This window comes from Mesocricetus auratus, unplaced genomic scaffold, assembly GCF_017639785.1.
Source record: "Mesocricetus auratus isolate SY011 unplaced genomic scaffold, BCM_Maur_2.0 Super-Scaffold_100009, whole genome shotgun sequence".
NCBI lineage: Eukaryota > Metazoa > Chordata > Mammalia > Rodentia > Cricetidae > Mesocricetus > Mesocricetus auratus.
In genome coordinates, this window is record NW_024429193.1 from 83862712 (window position 1) to 83884290 (window position 21579).

The window sequence follows — 21579 nt, forward strand, 5'->3', positions numbered from 1 at the left end:
AATTTATTAATTTTAAGGTGATCTTTACAACATGGGCTTCAGTATATCAGGAAACAGGATATAGAGCTACTGCCTGAGTCCTTGGCCACTGGCTACTATATAGCAAAATTTTAGATATGCCTGTATGAAGCCCTATCTGTCTAAAGAGATGAAGGGAAGAAGAAATTTGGAATGGACTTAATGAAAATCACCCAAATGGTTAACTAACAAGACCATTATTTATGCAGAGCAGGAAGCAAAGGCTCAAAATAGAAATTACATTTTTAAGGAAAACAGGGAAAAGTTTCATTTTCTACACTTGAGGAGACTGTGGCAGTATAATTCTTAATTTTACTTCCTTGCCTATACATGGATTAGCCCTCTCTTATCTTTATTCACTATTCTCCATTGTTATGTCCCAAAAAACCACCTACCACATTATTGTTCACATTTTTATGCTGAAGACACTCAAATTGTTTCTACTGCTGCCTTGTAATGATTTATTCAGTCTATTGCTTTGCTGAATCTATCTGGCATGAAGAGCTTATATACTAAGGGATAATAATACTGGAGACATGGAAAGATAACCTCATATCAAAGAGAATACTTAATGGCTAAATAAGCCAGCAACTTTACAAAATAAAATTTTCTTTTACTATTTCCCATATATGCATGTGTATACATGAGTGTTCATATACATATGATTGTATACATGTGTGCAAGTCTGCACGTGTGTGGGAGTGCATATGTATGGGTGCAGTTGCACGTAGAAGCTGATGTTAATGTCAAGAATTATCCGTGGTTGCTTTTCCACCATACCCAAAGAAGCAGTGTCACTCAGTCAAACTCAAAACCCACCCTAGGCAGCTTGCCTGAGGATGTCCTGTCTCTAGAGCGTTGATGATAAAATTATAAGTTCGGTTCCATTCCCATCTGTTATAGGAATTCTGAAAATGCAAAATCAAGCTCGCAAAGCCATCACTTCAGCCACGCAGCCATCTCCCCAGTCAGAAACAAGTATTGTTAAGTGAAAAAAAAACTAAATGTATGTTTAGCAGCTGATATATCTATGAAAAACTGACCCAGTGACATAAGCTTTAATAAATAAGACACCTAACAAAGAAGATGAAGACAAAGATGTCCACATGTATAGGGCTAAGGAGTTTAGGGCAAGAAACAGAAATGGATCAAGAACTTCAGAATAAAGGACCCTCATAGTGACAAATATTTCTTTTCTGGGCAAAGATGACTAAAGCATAGGATTATTACTCTCTTTTAATGTGGCTCACCCAACAGAGAGCAAAAACAATGAAGTGAAAGCGGGTCCCTCCTAAAGAACTGGAAGCTTTACACACCAGTGTTGTGCACATCTCTTTAACCAGAACACAGTGACATCGCCACGGAGCACTGCAAGGCAGGCTGAAGGTGTTTTCATTTTGTTGCTAAGCAAGACACAAGATCTCTATTGTCTCATAAGAGGGGACTGTGAATTTTGAGGAACAAATAATATTTTATCTCTCCCTTTTCCCCTACCCACAAGGAACATCAAACTTCTAGTGTCTGGGTATTTAATAACGTAGACAACACATCCCTATCAGTAAGGAACTTTTCTAATGTTAAAACTGAAGCCAGTCACTCCCCAGGCACTCTCCTGGTTCCCCACAAACTGGGGCATTTGGATCTCCTATTAACTATTTGGGTTTTTTTTATTTTTAAATTTAAATTTACATTAGAAACAAGATTGCTTCACATGTCAATTCCAGGACCCTCTCCCTGTCCTTCCCCTCCTCCTCGGCCCTCCCACCAACCTCACAATAACCCTCAATTCCCCAGGGAGGATGAGGCCCTCCATGGGGTTGTCCATAGTCTGTCATTTCATCCAGGGCAGGGCCTAGACCCTCCCCCAAGAGTCCAGGGTGAGAGGGCAACTCTCATTGTTGGATGGGAGCCCAAAGTCCATTTGTATACCTGGGATAAATACTGATCTACTACCCAAGGCCCAATAGATTGCCTAGGCCTCCTCACTGACACCCACATTCAGGGGGTCTTGTTAGGCCCCATGAAGGATTCATAGGCATCACTCTGGGATTCAAGAGCTAACCCTTGTCAGTTCAGCTGTTTCTGGGGGTTAATCCAGCCCAGTCTTAATGCCTTTGGTCATCAGTACTCCCTCTGTCACTGGATTTCTTGAGTTAAGCTCAGTGTTTAGTTAATACTTAGATTAACAATTATGGGGTAAATACTCAAGTCAGAGCTAGCCAGTAAGAAACAAGCAAGGCCAACAGCTTCATAATTAATACAGCATCTTATGTGTTATTTGGGGACTACAACACGGCAGAGCCCAGGAGACTGGCGGGCATAAACCAAAGCTGCTGGCAAGGAAAAGGCTTCTCTTTACACTGATTTCCAAAGTGGCTGTACAAGTTGGCACTCCCACCAGCAGTGGAGGAGTACTCCCCTTACACAACAACCTCTCCAGCATAAATTGTCGTTGGTGTTTTTGATGTTAGCCATTCAGACAGGAGTAAGATGGTATCTCAGATTTGTTTTGATTTGCGATTTCCAGATGGTTAGGATGTTAAGCACGTTCTCATGTGTCTCTCATCCATTTTAGCATCCTCTATTGAGAATTCTCTATTGAGTTCTTTAGCCCATTTTTTTAATTGGATCCTTTGGTGTTTCGGGGACTTGCTTCTTGAGTTCTTTGTAAATTTTGGAGATCAGCCCTCTGTCAGATGTGGGATTAGTGAATACTTTTTCCCATTCTGTGGGCTGCCTTTTTGTCTTGCTGACTGTGTCCTTTGCCTTACAGAAGCTTCTCAGTTTCAGGAGGTCCCATTTATTAATTGTTGATCTCACTGTCTGTGCTCTTGGAGTTATCTTCAGGAAGCTGTCTTCTGTACCAATTCATTCAAGGATACCCCCCATTTTCTCTTCTAAGAGGTTGAATGTGGCTGGATTTATGTTGAGATCTTAGATCCATTTGGACTTAAGTTTGTATATGGCGACAGACATGGATCTATCTGCATTCTTCTACCTGCCAGCATTCAGTTATTCCAGCACCATTTGTTAAAGATACTTTCTTTTTTCCATTGTATATTTTTAGGTTCTTTGTTGTTAATCAGATGTTCATAGATGTATCGGTTAATACCAGGATGTTGGTCTACCTGTCTATTTTTGTGCCAATACCAAACTGTTTTCAGGACTACAGCTCTATAATAGACCTTGAGATTGGGGATGATGATGCCTCCAGATATTACTTTGTTGAGTAAGATTGTTTTGCCTATCCTGGGTCTTTTGTTTTTCCACACAAAATTGATTATTTTTCTTACAAGGTCTGTGAAGAATTATGCTGGTATTTTACTGGGGATTGCATTGAATCTGTAGATTGCTTTTGGCAGGATTGCCATTTTTGCTACATTGATCCTACCTATCCGAGAGCATGGGAGATCTCTCCATTTTCTGAGGGTTTCTTTAATTTCTTTCTTTAAAGACTCAAAGTTCTTGTGATACAGGTCTTTCGCTTGTTTGGTTAGCATTACCACATGGTATTTTATGTTGTTTGTGGCAATTGTAAAGGGTGATGTTTCTCTGATTCTTTCTCAGCTTTTTTATCATCTGTATATAGCAGAGCTACTGCTTTTCTTGAATTGATCTTGTAGCCTGCCACTTTGCTGAGGGTGTTAATCAGCAGTAAGAGTTCAAAGTTAGAGTTCTTTGGGTCATTTATATAAACTATCATATCATCTGCAAATAGAGAAAGTTTGACCTCTCCCTTTCCAATTTGTATCCCCTTGATCTCCTTTTGTTGTCATATGGCTCTGGCTAGAAATTCAAGTACAATATTGAAAAGGTATGGAGAGTGTGGACAGCCTTGTCTTGTTCCTGATTTTAGAGGAATTTCATTGAGTTTCTGTCCATTTAGTTTGATGCTGGCTGTTGGTTTGCTGTATATACCTTTTATTGTGTTTACGTATGTTCCTGTTATTCCAGATCTCTCCAAGACCTTTATCATGAAGGGGTGTTGGATTTTATCAAAGGCTTTTTCTGCATCTATTGAGATGATCATGTGATTTTTGTTTTGTTTATATGGTGGATTACATTGATGGATTTTCATATGTTGTACCATCCCTGAATCCCTGGGATGAAACCTACTTGATCATGGTGAATGATTGTTTTGATGTGTTCTTGGATCTGATTTGACAGTATTTTATTGAGTATTTCTGGTAGAATTCTGCACTGAGGCCATGTGGACATGAGCTTTCTTTGGTTGGGAGACATTTGATGACTGCTTCTATTTGCATAGGGGTTATAGGCCTATTTAAATTGCCTAATTGTTCTTGATTTAATTTTGGCAAGTGATAGCTATCCAGGAAGTTGCCCATTTCCTTTAAATTTTTGAATTTGTGGAGTACAGGTTTTCAAAGCATGACCTGATGATTTTCCGAATTTCCTCAGAGTCAGTTGATATGTCCCCATTTTCATTTCTGATTTTGTTAATTTGCATGTTCATACTCTGCTGTTTGGTTAGTTTGGATAAAGGTTTGTCTATCTTGTTAATTTCCTCAAAGAACCAACTCTTCGTTGCATTGATTCTTTGTATTGTTTTCCTGGTTTCTACTTTATTGATTTCAGCTCTCAGTTTGATTATTTCCTGTTCTCTACTCCTCCTGGGGGAGTTTGCTTCTTTGTGTTCTAGAGATCTCAGCTGTGCTGTTAATTCTCTAGTATCACTATTTTCCAGTTTCTTCATGTGGGACTTAGTGCTATGAACTTCCTCCGTAGCACTGCTTTCAAAATGTCCCATAGGTTTGGGTATGTTGTGTCTTCAGTCTCATTGAATTCTAGGAAGTCTTTAATTTCTTTTTTGACCCAGGAATAGTGCAAACTCAATTTGCATGAGTTTGTAGGGTTTCTGCAATTTTTGTTGTTGTTGAATTCTAATTTTAACACATGGTGGTGTGGTAAGATGCATGGAGTTATTTCAATTATTTTGAAGCTGCTGAGGTTTGATATGTTGTGAAGTATGTGGTCGATTTTTGAGAAGCTTCCATGTGGTGGTGAGAAGAAGGTATATTCTTTTTGATGTGGATAAATTGTTGTATAGATGTCTGTTAATCCCAGTTGGATCATTACTTCTATTAGACCCTTTGCTTCTTTGTTGAGTTTCTGTCTAATATTTCTGTCTAGTTGTGAGATTGAGGTGTTGAAGTCTCCCACTATGAGAGTGTGGGGCTTTATATGTGATTTAAGTTTTAGTAATATTTCTTGTACAAATGTGGATCCTTTGTATTTGGGGCATAAATGTTCAGAATTGCAACTTCATCTTGGTGGATTTCGCCTGTGATGAGTATGTAATGACCTTCTTCATCTGTTTTGATTGATTCTATTTTAAAGTCTAATTTGTTAGATATTAGGATTGCTACCCCTGCTTGTTTCTTGGGTTCATTTGATTGGAAAATATTTTTCCAACCTTTAACTCTGAGGTAATATCTGTCTTTGAGGGTGAAGTGTGTTTCTTGCAGGCAGCAGATGGACGGGTTCTGTCTTTGATTCCATTCTGTTAGCCTATGTCTTTTTATGGGTTATTTAAGGGCATTAAAATAGGGATATTAATGACCATTGATAGCTCATACTTCTTTGATTTGGAATGTTTCTTGTTGGTGGAATTATATGTGGAATTCCACCCCTTTGTTCTTTTGGCTGTTGGTAAAGTGGGATTATCTAATGCCTATGTTTTTCTGGTTGTAGTTAACTTCCTCCGGTTGGAGTTTTTGTTCCAGAATTTTCTGTAGGGCTGGGTTAGTGGATATGTATTGCTTGAATCTCATTTTGTCATGGAATACCTTGTTTTCTCCATCTATAGTGATTGAGAGCTTTGCCGGGTATAGTAATGTGGGCTGGCATCCATGGTCTCAGCGTTGGTAGAGTATCTGTCCAGGACCTTTTGGCTTTCAGAGTTTCCATGTAGAAGTCAGGTGTAATTCTGATAGGTTTGCCTTTATATGATACTTGGCCATTTTTCTTAGCTGCTCTTAATATTCTTTCTTTATTCTGTATATTTGGGGTCTTGTTTATTATGTGACAAGGGGACTTTTTTGTAGTCAACTCTATATGGTGTTCTGTAAGCTTCTTGTACCATCATTGGCATGTCTTTCTTTAGGTTGGGAAAGTTTTCTTCTATGATTTTGTTCAATATGTTTTCTGCCCCTTTGAGGTGGTTTTCTTCACCTTCTTAAATACCTATTATTCTTAGGTTTGACCTTTCATGGTGTCCCATATTTCCTGGATGTTTTGCGTTAGGGATTTGTTGGACTTAAGATTTTCTTTGGTTGATGAATCCCTGAGATTCTCTCTTCCATCTCTTGTATTATTTTTGTAATGCTTGCAACTGTAGTACTTAACTGTTTGCCCAGCTTTTCTATTTCCAGCATTTCTTCAGATTGTGTTTTTTTATTGTCTCTATTTCAGTTTTCAACCCTTGCACTGTTTGAATTTGTTTCTTGCAATTTTTGGTTCATCTTTTTGTTCATTTGTTGCATTTTATGAATTTTGTGGTTTGTTTTTTTTCCATTTCTTGCATTTTTTTGGTTTGCTTTTTCTTCCATTTCTTGCATTTTTTGGGTTGCTTTTTCTCATTCCTTGCATGTTTTGGTTTATTTTTTCTTCCATTTCTTTGAGAGATTTTCCCATATCCTCTTTTAGGGCTTCTATAATTTTCATTATTTTGTTTTTAAGGTCATTCTCTTCTGCTTCGTTTTCATTGAAATGTTGGAGTCTTGCTAGTGTGGAGTCTCTAGAATCTGGAGGTGTCTTATTTGCTTTTCTGTTGATGAGTGTGTTTTTGTATTGTCTCTTTCCCATCTCTTCTTCTAGTAGGTGCAGAAAGAGCCCCTTACAGTTCTGGTTGTTAGGGGACCAGGGTTCCCTTTCAGTGGGTGCAAACAAGTCCAATACTCTGGTAGTTCTTCTATTCCTCCTCCTAGTTCTGGTCTAGTGGGTGGAGAAGAAGCCCAGGAATCTGGGGTGCATAGTCTCCCACATGGTCCTCTGGTCCCTTTGGTGGAAGAGAAGACTTGGTATATGGTGTGCGTAGCTCCTTCCTGGATTGAAGGCTCTGTGGCAGTCCCTAGGCACTGGTCCCCTGGACCTGCTGGTCTCCTGGTCTAGTTGGTGGAAGAGAAGACCTAGGAGCTGGGGTACTTGGCTCCCGCAGGGATGGGGAGCTCTGTGGCAGTCCCCAGGAAATCCCTAGGCACTGTAAAGCAGGCCTGATGCAGGGCCTGTTTTACCTGGTTCAACCAGACTTGCTGGTCCCCTGGTATCTTAAGTGGAAAAGAAGACTTGGTAGCTGGGAAGCTTGGCTCCTGCTGGCATGGGAGGGTCTGTGGGAGTCCCCAGGCACTCCTATTAACTATTTATTAAAAACTTATATGTAATACTTCACACCAATCCTCATCCAAACTGACTTACAATTTTATAATTATTTAGCACTAACATTCAATGTGTTTTTTTTGTTTTGTCGATTCAAAATGTATTTTAACTTAGAAATAAAATTCACTGAAGCAAGTTTTCAAAAAATTGGAGGAAGCAAGGAATAACCAAAATATTCCCCAAAAGAACATATTGAGTATATTTAAGGGAATCTTGTTATGTTTGTTAATTTTTAATGTGCTTAATGTAAATTTTAATTTACTTACCAATTATTTATCCATTTAAAACACCAGGAATGATAAATCTGATATTGAGGTATGAGATTCAGGGCACCACCTCAGTTATAGTTTAGGAAAACAGAATCCCTTTAATGAATAATACCTTCCTGCATCCTACAGAAACTTTGTTGGAAGAATGGACATTGTACAGGGCAGAGTACAAGAATGATGACCTATTATATTTTTGAAAGTCTAGTTTTCAGAAAAATCACATAACTACAATTTGTCACTAGAATTACCTAAATAAATGCTTTATTTGCAAACCTGTGTTATATGATTTGATGTATTGAAAGCCCATGAAACAAATGCTTGTGAAGAAAAGTGACCATGATTCAGAGCTACCACTGGTCCCTTCTGCCAGCTCATCAAATAGTTTTCCAGGGTTCTATCCTCCACTGTCACTGTCAGCAGTCTGAAATGTTTTCTCAGCTGTCTCACTGACTGTCATGTTAGAACGTTGCCCTTACGATGCATTGCTCATCTCCAAACCATCATCTCATACCTAGGACTTTTCCCAGAACTAAGAATATGAACTGAGTCCACTTCCCAGGATTGGGATAAGAATCATTCCTGGTGCCTAATGTATATATTAGCAGGCACCATGTCCACACTCTTGTTGCCCCTTTGTTTTCACTTCTGGGTTGACACAAGCTCATCTTATGCTTGATTCATTTGCTTCTAGAATTTCAAAAGAACTCTATGTCTCACTCTAACCCCTAACAACTGTGAAGTTTATTTTGTTAATTACAAGTATTACACAAGTTAAGGACCTTTTCATCTACTTATCTAATAGTTTCACTAAAGTTTATCAATTATTTTAGGTAATTAAACACATATATTTTAGCCGAGCTGACATATACCCTGAGCTAGTGCTTTGGGTGGAGACTAGAACACCATTTACCCAGGCATCAGTTGAGCTGGAGAGGTGGAGCCTAGAGTTCCCAGAATGGCTGACTTAACACAGTGAACCTTAAAGTAATAATCAAGCCTGTGCTCACTGCCACAGTTCAGGAAACAGGCTAATCTGGAGAAAGCACAGAGTCCTCTTTCTTCTGTTTTCTTTCATAAGATGGTACCAGCTAAGGTCAGGTACATCCATTCAGGACACGCAGCAGTAGAGCAAATAACATCTGAAGTCCGTTTAGCTTAGAGCTGAGACGGCAGTGAGAAAGGACCAGGTACAGAATCCAGGGGCGACAGTTTCTTTCACATCATCCTCTTCCTGAGACGACCTCAGCTGGGGCACCACAACCACAGTGAGGAAGGCATCAGCTAAAGTCTTTCCAAAATGAGAACTCAGGCTAGCAATGCAGAATGGAGTAAGATCAAACGTGTCCTGTTTCATTTTAAGAAAACTGGTTAACTGAAAGCTAATATATATATCTATGTATTATGATACACACACACACACACACACACACACGCACACACTGTCATGTCAACTAAGTAAGTTTCATCATTCTACATACCTAGGACTCCCAAACAGCCTTGCTTTCGTCAGTTTTTATTAGCTAATGAGATAAACATGACAATAGTGCTTCCCTTTTCATTTTCCTTTAGATAATCAGAAATTGAAGAATTAACATTTGGACTGAATCATACTAAAGATGATTTTCCAGTTGTATGATTCACCATTTTTAAGAAAGCATATTACTATTTCCCTCTAAAGTAGTTTTGTCTAATAATCCATATTGTTATAAAAATCATGTGTATGTTTTACTAATATTGTAGCATGAATCTAGATTTTGAATTATATGGTATACTATATGTGCTCTGCAACATCAACAGACATTTTGTTCTCTAGCAGAACTATAAATTACGTTGCATATGTGTGCCTGTTTATATGTATCAGAAGCATATGTTCATTCCTGCACTCCTGTATAGAAGCCAGAGGAAAATCTACAATGTCAAATTTCAGAAGTCACAGTCTTTGCTTTTCTTTGACTATTTGTTTTTGTACCATACGTTTGAGTGTTTTGCTTACATGTATATAAGTGGACTCCATGCTTTCCTGGTGCCTGCAGAGTTAAGAAATAGAGTTAAGAAATCGTTGTCAGGTACCATGTGGTTCTGGGAACAGCACCGGAGTCCTTTACAAGAGCAGTAAATGCTCTTAAATTCTGGACCATCTCTTTAACCCCATTAGTCTTGGATTTTTATTTAAATTAGAAACAATCTTGTTTCATATGTCAATTCTAGTTCCCTCACCCTCTCTTCCTCCCCTGTCCCCCACTGACCCTCTGTTCCATACCATTTCTTCTCCCCAGGGATGGTGAGGCCTTCCATGGGGGATCTTCAAAGTCTGTCACATTATTTGGAGCAGTGCCTAGGCAGTCCCCCATACATCTAGGCTGAGAGAGTATCCCTCTACATAGAATGTGCTTCCAAAGTCCATTAGTATATGAGGGAAAATTACTGATCCACTACCTGAGGTCCCATGGGCTGCCCATATATCCTAACTGACACCCACATTCAAGGGGTCTAGGTCCGTCCTATGCTGGTTTCCCAGTCAGTCTGGGGTCCATGAGCTCCCCCTTGCTCAGGTCAGTTGTTTCTTTGGGTTTCTCCAGATTAGTCTTGAACCATTTGCTCATCAGTCCTCTCTGTCTGCCACTGGATTCCAGGAGTTCAGCTCAGTGCTTAGCTTAGGTGTCTCCTTCTATTTCTATCAGCTACTGGATGAATGCTCTGGGATGGCATATAAGGTAGTCATCAGTCTCATTTTAAGGGAAGAGTATTTCAGGTAGCCTTTCCACTATTGCTTAGATTCTTAGTTGGGGTCATCCTTGTAGATCTCTGGACATTTTCTAGTGTCAGATTTTTCTTTAAACCTACAATGGCTCCCTGTTTATGGTATCTCTTTTCTTGCTCTTCTCTATTCTTTCCCTGTTCTTCTGGCCTGGGGACTGCAGGCAGGTCGATTTACCCTTGGTGGACCAAGCCATCCAGAGTTTACTGATAGTCTTGGATTTTATTCAGGATCTCTCACTGGCCTAGAACTCAGTAGTAATTATTCTTAACTAGATGTTGGTCATGAACCCAAGGATGATCCTGTCAATTAAATGTGGGATTAAACTGTGCCACCAGACCATGTTTTTCATGGGCACTGGGAACTGAACATAGGCCATGGTGAGTCAAGTCTTTTGCCAGCTGATATGTCTCCTTAATGATACTTGGGTCTTGTTTTTTTTTAATTGTTTTAATATTGAAAAGGTTTAAAATTCAAAATGTTCTGTACATAATAGGTTGAAGTTCTAAAGTTATAAATTTACTAAGATATGACATATGGTATATTGTACACCTCTGAGTTATAAACACTGTCTTAAAACTAGTATAATTTCAATTTCTTCCTCTACCATCTGAAATGCCTTGTTTCTTCATATGATATTGCATATATATATATATTCAAATGCTCATTTCTTATGATAAGATGCTGTTCAAATAAAACCATCTGAATATTTTAAACTAAAACTGTATTTAATACTCTTAAATAAACTTAACAACTTAATAGTACATTATACTGTAGAATAACATTTACTTACCCTTGGTATGTCTGGCAGTGGAAACTGACCGTCATGATGATAGTGTCCTCTTTACTTATGATTAGTTTGAGAGAGGGTCAAACTGAAAAATCTTCAGTATAGTTTCTACTGTGTTCTAATAGCATTTGTAAAACCATGTAGTTGCTATTTCTAGCCAGCACCAAGCTGTGAGTGTCTCTCAGGATTATTGGCACAAGCCCTGAAAGACCTACGGTAAAAGAAAGCCCTATCACAAGAAGCAGAAATATGAGCTGGCACAGTCTGCTGCTAACACTAAAATTGGCCATACATACAGTCTCAGTTCAAGAAGGCAGTAGGAAGTACTGAGCCCTAAGATTCGATGTGGGGATCTTTCGTGGTGTTCTGAGTATTGTGATTGCAAAACAAGGGTCATTGATGCATCCAATAAGAAGCTGGCTGCCTCCTGCTGAGGAGCTGCATGGTGCTTATAGGTAGCCTACCATATCGACACGATGTACTGCCCCTGGGCCACAAGAAGGGGACCAAGAGATTTGATACAAAACAAAACCAAAAATGAAAGAAAATCCAAAAGAAATATGACAGAAGAAAAAAGATGGACAAAATCAACAGTCTTCTGGAGGAGTAGCTTCAGCAGGACAGGCTTCTTGCCTGCGTTGCCTCAAGACCAGGCCAGTGTGGCAGAGCAGAGGGCTACATTCTAGAAGGCGAGGAGCTGGAGTTTTATCTGAGTAAGATCAAAGCTTTGAAAGACATAAACTATCATTTACAGCTCATGTAATAAAGGTCGTTCAAAAAACAAACTTTAGTTAAAAACTGAATTTCTGTTACTTCATTTCTCTTCCTAATATAATAATGTCAATATGTTTTTAAGGGTTCTTATTATGTCTTCTGAGACACCAGTTTCCATAATACAAGCTTATGATTCTATTTATATTTATGTCCAGAACTTAATTTACCATCATTTCCCCACAAGCATACATTTTTTTAAGTTTAACAAAGGGGGAGCTTTGCTTTCCTCTTATACTCAATAGAAAGCCACCAGAAAACCCTATAAAGTTGCATCAAAACTAAAACCAGAGGGATTCCAGGTATATCTCAATGTGAGAGTCCTTGCCTTGTAGGCATGTGGCCGCCAGTTTGATCCACAGTACTGAAAATAAGTAAAAAGGAATCAGCATCTCACCCTACCATAACCACTCCACTCCTCTCACCACCCTGAACCAAGTCATCAACACCATTCTCTTAGAATATTGCAACAGCTCAGTCACTCATCCAACTTTGCCCTGAACCCTTTCAACTCTTACTCCCTATCCCAGAAGGCACAATGAAGCTTTTAAAAAGGAGTTAGAACAAGTCACCCCTCTGTTCAAAGTCACATCACTTAAACACTCCCAGGAAAGCACAGAGGTTTCCTGATTCTGACCATGATTTTCATAGCCCTTACTCATACAACCTAACCCTTGTTTACTCTGCTCAAGTTCAGTGGGTTCTGAGATGCTGTTTGGAGTAGGAATGCCCCAGCTCCCACTCATTCAGGGTGTACACCTCCCTATTTTCTCTGCCTCCCATTCTCTTCACACACTTTTCTGTGTAAATGTGTAAATCCTCTCACCATATTAGAGTCTGTCCTCAAATATCATAGACCATGCCTGGACCTGATGATCCCATTTCTAACTTTTAATCCTTTGTCTTAGTTAGGGCTATTATTGCTGTGTGATGGAACACCATGACTAAAGCAACTTTGTGATGAAAAGCTTTATTTGGCTTAATTTACCACTGTTCATGGTTGATGAAAATGTGAATGGAAACTCAAACAGGGTGGGAACCTGAGGGCAGGAGCTGATGTAGAGGCCATGGAGGAATGCTGCTTGTTGGATTACTCCTCAAGGCTTGTTCAGCCTGCTTTAATATAGAACTCAGGACTACCAGGTCAGGGGTGGCCCATTCACAATAGGCTGGACCTCCTCATCAATTTCTAATTAAGATAACACCCTACAGGTTTCCTAAAACCAGATCTAACAGAAGATTTTTCTCAGTTCAGGTTCCCTCCTAATGACCCCAACAAGTGTCAAGCTTACATAAATGTAGCCAGCACATCCTTCATCTCTACACTCTTTCTACATTTCAACATGCTATTTTCTCTCTCCGTAGTACTCATAATTATATACACATGAACACATATGTATTGACATGTATACACACATGAACATGTGTACACTATATAAAGTAATAGAATATAATAATATCCATCAAATTTTAATTTATTTTCTGATAAATTATATTTCCAATAAAAATATCAGTTCCATGAAATTGAGAACTCTTACATATTTTATTCATTGTTATATTCTATATATGACATACTGAAGTATGTGCTCATTTATTTATTTCTGTCTGTGTATATGTGGTGTAAGTTTCCAAATGTGGGTGTGTGTGTATCATCTATTACTCTCTTCCAGACTGTGGGGTTTCAGTTTCTTTGTATGATGGAAGTCCACAAACCCCAGAGATGTCCCATCTTTGCTTTCTTAAAGCTGGGATTGCAGAAGTACACTGATACCCACCCTGCTATATAGGCTTAGGACCCAAACTCCAGTGTCCCTTACATCTAGACCCTCATTATTATAGTCTCATGCTGATAATAAAATCTGAGATGTAGCAGGCATCCAAATACTTGTTGAACAAATGAATATTTAAATCAATCAGAAGCTGCATAATAGGATTAGCAAAATTCCTCTGAGACTTAGGAAAGTAAGTAGAACTTAGTTCTGTTTTTTCCCATCATTAGTAGAAATTAGAGAGAGAGAAGAAAGGAGAGAGAGAGGAGAAAGAGACAGGGATCAGTAATTCAATATATATAGAATAACCTCTAAAGATGGCCAACCTAAATTCTATAAAAAAAATTCTGAATGCCATTCCAAGTTCATCTTGTTTTCATTATCTAAAAATTTTATGAGGTGGTGTCATTATTCTTACAGTAAAAAGAAAAATATATAGGTGTACAGATTTAACTGTGCTGAGAATTTCAGTTCTCTCAAAAACTGCTATATATGTTACTCCTTGTAATAGTTAGAACCAGCAAAGTTACAGTAATCAAAAGAAGCAATTTTCAAATTCCTCGTACGCTCCCCTATGCATTGCCATTCCCACGCCGAAAGCCTGACAGTGGAGAGACTAATGACCCTGGACCTCAGTCCACACCCTTATTAGACGTTTCTACCGGGGCGCATACCTCTGCCTACTGTCCCGTGCTGTTGGTGATGAGACTCCTTCCAAACAAAATGAATAAAAATACTATAGACAAAGACTGCAATGTAGGCAATGGGAGAATAATGGTCTAGCATGTGTAAGTCCCCACACCATAACTACCTAACCAAAAATGTTAACTCAGACAGCATTGATTGATATGTTTAGTCTAAGGAAAAATTATGGATATTGTGGAAAGAAATAATATTTCAAATTTTAACTCAGACAGCATTGATTGACATGTGTAGTCTAAAGAAAAATTATGGATATTGTGGAAAGAAATAATATTCCAAATTTTTCTACTATTTGTATATAAGACCAAAAACAGTGCGCTTTTACTGAGCTCCTACGCTAATTAAGCACATAGACATGACTCTGGTCACATTTTATGGACTAGATTAAATTTTGGTCTATAGTCTAAGATTTCAGTGTGAAAGCTTTATGCATGTTTCCAAAATAATACGTTTGAAACAATCTGCTGTTTTTCTTTAGAACACTGAGTGCTAGAATAAAGTTAGCATTGGTGATTGACCTAACATTCACATGAGGAAATTAATAAATGATGTTATTGTAGTTTTTCAGTTTATTCAATTAATGCTTGTGTTTTGAAGGCACTGTTATGTTTCTGGCCACTTTTCCAACAGAACACTCTGGGCACAATTGGATGATAAGTTTTATTTCCACATAAAGATTATGACTACTGTATTTTAATTTAATTTCTCTTTGTATGCATATGTGATTAAGCTGCCACAAGACTCTAAAGAAGTTCAGGTTTACAGGATTATGGCACAAACACAGAACAAATTATGAGTTATTTGTACTTATCAGAGCAATAAATTCTTTAAAATTTTTTTAGATTTAATTCCATCTAGAAATGTTTGTGAAATGCAATTTGTGAAGCACAGATTGATGCGTTTGTTAGTAAACTCTCCATCCTTAAGGCAGAGCACTGAGGAAAACAATGAGCATTACAGAAGAGCTTAGGAGACAGGGGCAGACCAGCGTAATGCCTTAATCCTTACACTTAGCCTGCTACTGCACACACATAAAACCTAAGAGCGGTTGAAGTGCTAAGAACAACTTTAATCATAAGCCAGCAGGACTCTATGCTTAAAGCTGCAGGCTAGCCTGGGACATAACTTGCAATCCTTTCTCAAAATATATCCCCAATTAAAAAATAAAGGAGAAGAAAACGGGGAGAGACAGCCAAGAATCATAGAAGGGAAAGGAGAGTAGTGATATTGCAAGCAGGATTCCATAGTGCAGTAATAAAATCATGCACTGAAGATTGGGGTCTTACATTCTGAATGTCAAAGGAAAACACTCTGCTTACCTCTACTGATGTCGAGGACAAGAGAAACTATGGACACAGCTTAGACATTTTAAACTCACCAACATAAAACAAATTTTCACACTGAAATATCTTGATCCATCTCTGTAAAATTTTTGAAGTATATGTCTGACTACACTTTCCCGAGACACAGAAACAATCCAGATGGCAGTCTTGACACAAGAGGGAAAATCTGTGTCAGCTCTGATGGCCTCTCTACTATTTCTTAGGAAAGGAGGCCTGGTGTGCTCATAATGCTATTATAGTATACATTGGGGTTCATCCATAAGTTTAAATCATCCAGTATTAAAACTAGTTGTAATCTTCTGGGGTTAAAGCTCTGTTGTAGGACCTAAGAAAAATTACACATATATTTCACTGTAGCTCCAAGTGTAAATGAACATATGTACAAAACTTTAGATTTGCAGAGACACTAAGAAGCACAAGTACATAGACTACCATCATGTAGATGAAATCCCTCATGTTATAAAAATTCAAATATTCTATTTATTGATTCTGAATGCACATATTTTGAGCTGTAATCAATCCACATAGAAGAAAGAATAAAAATATGAAAACTCACAGCTTATTGAAGGAGATTCTGAACAAACATTACTAGTGGTTTATTGATACAGAAAAAGACTGAAATGATCAAGTATGGGGATGGTTTACACAGGAAGCCACAAGAATATGTAAAATCAGCTTCTGTTTATGCTTCTATCACCTTATTTAATGGGATCAGACATCCCAGAGAAGGTGGCTGAGCGATGGAGTCTGTGAGCATGATAAAGAATTTAGCCAGATAAACAAAAGTGTTATTACAAATAGAGAGAAAAGCAAGAGATTCAGTGATCCCAGTTCACCTGAGAACTTGCTGTAAGGAAGCCCGATGCCTGGAAGCAGTGAAGAGGATAGAGATTGGGCCATGAAGGGCATGGCCACTCAGGTAAAGATCTGTTGCATAGAGCTCACACCATGCCTTTGGGGGGTTTTCAAACGCTGCTTAAATTCTCTGTGTAGAAAACCATCTTAGAAGAGGTGTGAAAACAGCATTAGAACTAGAAGCAGGACCAGTGTTCATGGTGGGAAAGGTATAAGAGTTTGTAGTTTAAAGCAAGTGTATTCAGCTGTCAACACACAACATTACAAAAGATGGAAGTCCTTACAGGACTAAGATTCATTTACCAAAATGCAGCAGCACTTGGTGTTTATTAACAGTCAAGTAACTTGCCCTAGGCCATATAATTAGTAGCAGAGATACATGTAGAGATAGGCTTTCTCACTAGCATCCTATTTTCCCTTCTAGTGCTCCATATCAGTTCTTATTGTTTGAATAATTTATGTAGAGATTTCATATTAGGGATTGAAAATTACCTATCATTGGTGATGACTTTCTCTCGAGTGTTCCATTTTTCTCTTAAACAAGGAAATCTGGAATAAGCACAATTTTGGTTTACTTTTAACAAAACTTTCGTTGCAATTAAACCAATCACTGTTCTTCCAACACTTACAAATGAATGTAGTTCTAGTGTCGAGATTAAACTTTGACTTGCTGGTAACCAGGTGTGAATAAAGCAACTTTCTAAAAACAATGTTCGCCATTATGTTTGCCTATACATTTATTAGGGCTTTTGCCAATTTAGACTTTTTAAGAAATAAATACCCCCAGGTCTATAATCTCCTCAGGCTATACCTGTGACCAAAGACAAATGATTGCTCTCCAGTTTCATCATAAGACAATATTTCTGACATGTTATGTTTACTACAGAGGTCACTGCACACTCTTTGCATTTGAAATAGTCAATATGCACTGATATCCTAAGTATTAGGGAAAAAGTATGCATTTCTTCGGTTTGAAAAGTCAAAAAATACCATAAGAATATAACATCATGTGCTTATTAATTCCTTCTTTCATTCTTAAGAACAACAATTGTAAATCTTGCTCTGTTTACTAAAACAGAGGAGTTGTTTTTGCTCTATTTTATAAACTGGTATGGTTATTGATGCTATTTAAAAAGGAAGCCAACCACTGAACGAAATGTTTGGGTGGAATGAGGATAGCAACATTGTTCAATTTAAATTGAGCAAGTTATTTCAGAATGCAAGCTTCAAAGAAATTAGAAAACAACATAAAATCAGATCACACTGATATGAAAGGTAATGCCTTCCAGATACTATATTATGTATGTTTTTCTCTTACTTCCTAAAATAACTGTTATCTATTATCTTACTAAATGAATAGTTTGAGGGAGTTTCTACTTTGTTTGAATACTATGCTGGCAATGGAGACAACTCTTAGTTACCCTTGTGCCAGCCTCAAGGAATTCATACTTCTGGGGAAAATATAGTCAAGAATCAGATAATTTTAATAGTGTGTGATAAATGAGAAAGCAGGTATATTGCATTATCATTTTCTAAAGGATTTGAGTGATGATATGGAAGTAAAGCAGACAAGAGTTTGGGTCACACAACTGATTTCCAATCTGATAGACCTGTGGTTGGTCTTAGTTATATTTCTTGGTTGTCTTTCAAAATTCAGTATTTGTCTCTTCAAAATCTTTATCTTCTTCAAATAGAAAATTATTCTTAAACAGTGAATAAAGGTATCTGGAATTTGAGGTGAGGAGCTTTGGTCCCACAGTGTGAATAAATATATTCTCACTGATTGGACCACAGCTATAACTCTTACTTGTTAAGGCTGGTGAATACACACACTCTCTTTGTAGTTTCTTTCTCATGTTTATGCATTGAGGCATATTGAGTAGCCAAGCCTTCTCCAATATATTCTTTGTGGACTGATCAAAACATGTGAGCTGGTATTGCAGGCACACAGATTTATTAAATTATAAAGTATACGGGAGAATGCCATACTTAGTCGCTTCATGTGTGGTGTTTTACCTATGTATCATCATAGGAATGAAAACACAAGTAGCATGCATGAGATGATGAAGGGGAAGTAGAACTAGGGGTCCATTAGACAGGATGCATTAGGACACCAGTGTATGGCCTCTGCCAGGATCAAAAGGAGTTCATCTGATTCTCCTGTCCATCATTTGAAAAAGGGAGTTAAAAGTAATAATAATAAAGGAAATCAATTAGGCTTGTTTAGAAAACAACCTTGTGTTTGATTCTAACCAGGAAATTGATATAGGCAATGTACATCAAGTGGGTTGGTTCAGCCTGATGTTTTTCTTTAAAAAATAGGAAAATATCTGAAATAAATTCCCACGCCTGCTTCCAACATTTAGCTTTGAATGACATGAGCATCATCATTAGGAGCCAGCAGAACAGAGAGCTTTTGAAAACAGAGAATTGACTCTGAGAAGAGCCGCAGAAATGAACTTCTAGAACAAGTCTGGCCGAGGGCCAGATCCCCCTTCAAAATTTCAATGACCATACAAAATTGATTTTCCTTTGTTTTTTTTTTAACAGCAGATGGTCTTCAAAATACCTAAAATAAAGATGTAATTAAGCAAAATTAGTATGGCCAGCTCATTTTTTTATAATTACAGGAATGTCTGCTGCACTACTTGACATCACTTGAATTATATACTCACACCACCAGCTAGAGCTATGTTGTTACTCTAGTTTCAGCTTCAGCCTTACCATCTGAAAGCTCAGGGAACACTAGTTTTGCCTGTTTCTTGTAAAGAGAGAAACATTCTAAAAGTTTTAAGATTATCACCAGCTACCAGAAATGGTTTGTCTCCATTTTGTAAAACTTCCTTTACATTCAATTTAATGCATTTGGGAGTAAATTATTCAGGAAGTTGATAAAGATTCATTACTTAACTGCAGGGAAGTCTAAAAGAGCAGTTAGCGGCAGCTGTGTAGACTGGCTGCCGATTTTCTCCACATATAGGGCATAATGGAGTCAGAGCAATTTGGGTAATGTAACATTATCTGCGTTGATTGTAGATATTACAGCAGGGTATTATGCCTTTTGAAGAGTGCACTAAATGAAACAACTACATGATGGGTAAGGAGATGGTCTCAATCTAGGAGTAAAGTTTTCCTTAGAATAAACTGAAATTTTAAGGCTACATCAGAGGAGTTTAGAAACAACTTTCTCAAAAAAGAGGCCCATGCAGGGGATGGACAGGACACAGTGATACATTTCCAAATGAAATACACCACTTTCAGCTCCACAATTGGTAAATATGGAAGTGACCAGATGTTGTGCATACCAAATTGACAGCCTGTGTTGATTTTGACTCAGAATTAGCTATGCTGTTGGGCAAGGTGGTGAATGCGGGGGAAATGTTTACATAAAAGAGTGAGAAAATTCTCATATTGCCAAAGGATGGGTAATAATTCTTATGAGAGATGAAATCCTAACTTAGTATTGAGATTTTATCTATACTCCAATATTCCGTGCATCTACATTTGAAATGAATGAAATATAAAGTGAGTTTTGTAGTCCTTATTGGCTTTAGATTTATGACTTAAGGTATAGCCCCAATTACTATAATATAAACCTAAATTTAGACCAACAGTTGAAAACAATCAAGAATAAAACAATGGGCATAGTTTATTTTTTCTTGCATATTTGAGAAATGCAAGTAATAACTGATGCTTATTGAGTGTTTGCTAAGGGCCAAATTTGACAACTTTGTAAGGAGATGTTATTGTTATTGTATTTGGCCACATATGGAAAGTAGGACAACGTTAAGTAACTTTAGTAAAGGTCCTGCTACTACATATTATAACAGGATTGACCCAAGCAGACAGCGTAGCATGCCTTATGATAAAACCTTTGATTTCGTTTATCAAACAGACACTTAATAAACACTTCTAATTTGAGGATACCTTCAGTGATGCTGCATATAGTGAGGATCAATACCATGCAGTTACTAATCTCATCATGTTCATAATGACAACCACAAAGTACAAATACCTTGCAATTCTGTCCTGCTGTAACAAATGTTGCTTGGTCTGGTTCATATCCCCTCAGCCAAGTTTTGATTTGGTCGTCATCTTCTGTGGCTATAGTTCATTTGTGACCAATGTCTGTGATCTAGAACACTGAAATTACTGCTCTAAGATGCCAAATGGCATGTTGCTTTAATTCTTCTAAGGCCTCATTTAATTCATCGAGAGCTTTAGTATAGGTGGAAGAAACTTTTCCATGGAAAAAAAAACATTTTATAACTGATGAACCATGGTACTATTCAGTTTAGCTTGTTGTGGCTTTTTACCCTACTTACAGATATTTTGCAGTGTGGGAGAGTGCTAGATGGAGTAGAATTCTCATCAGAATAAACACAGACCTGGGCTGTCACAGTTCCTTGGCTGCTGACAGACGATGTAAGACTTCTAAATCACAGGCCAAAGACTATATTAACTAAACATAAGCAACAGCAGGAGTATCTGAATGTGTTTATGGCTCTCCAGCCTTCAAGTCCACAGAGCAGACAAAGAGCCCAGGACGATGCTTGTATGAATAGAATGGCATAACGTAGCTGAGGAACTCTGGGTGAAAATAAAGACTACTTTCATAGCAAGCAGTAAATAAGTATGTCTATTCTCTGTGCAAAAAAAGGAGAAGAGGAGGAGGAGGAGGAGGAGGAGGAGGAGGAGAAGAAGAAGAAGAAGAAGAAGAAGAAGAAGAAGAAGAAGAAGAAGAAGAAGAAGAAGAAGAAGAAGAAGAAGAAGAAGAAGAAGAAGAAGAAGAAGAATTTTCAGGAATACATGATTCATTCTTACACAGCATTACCTCAAAAACAGCACAGATAAGTGAGTGGAGTAAGCAGGGAAGATAGTCAGAATCTGAGAGCTTGGGTTCGAGGAC

At 37.9% G+C, this 21579-nt stretch overlaps 1 pseudogene; it reads left to right on the forward strand.

Moving 5' to 3' along the window:
- Positions 1 to 11993, forward strand: part of LOC101834471 — a 61767-nt pseudogene extending 49774 nt beyond the window's left edge.
- Positions 11994 to 21579: the final 9586 nt, after the last annotated feature.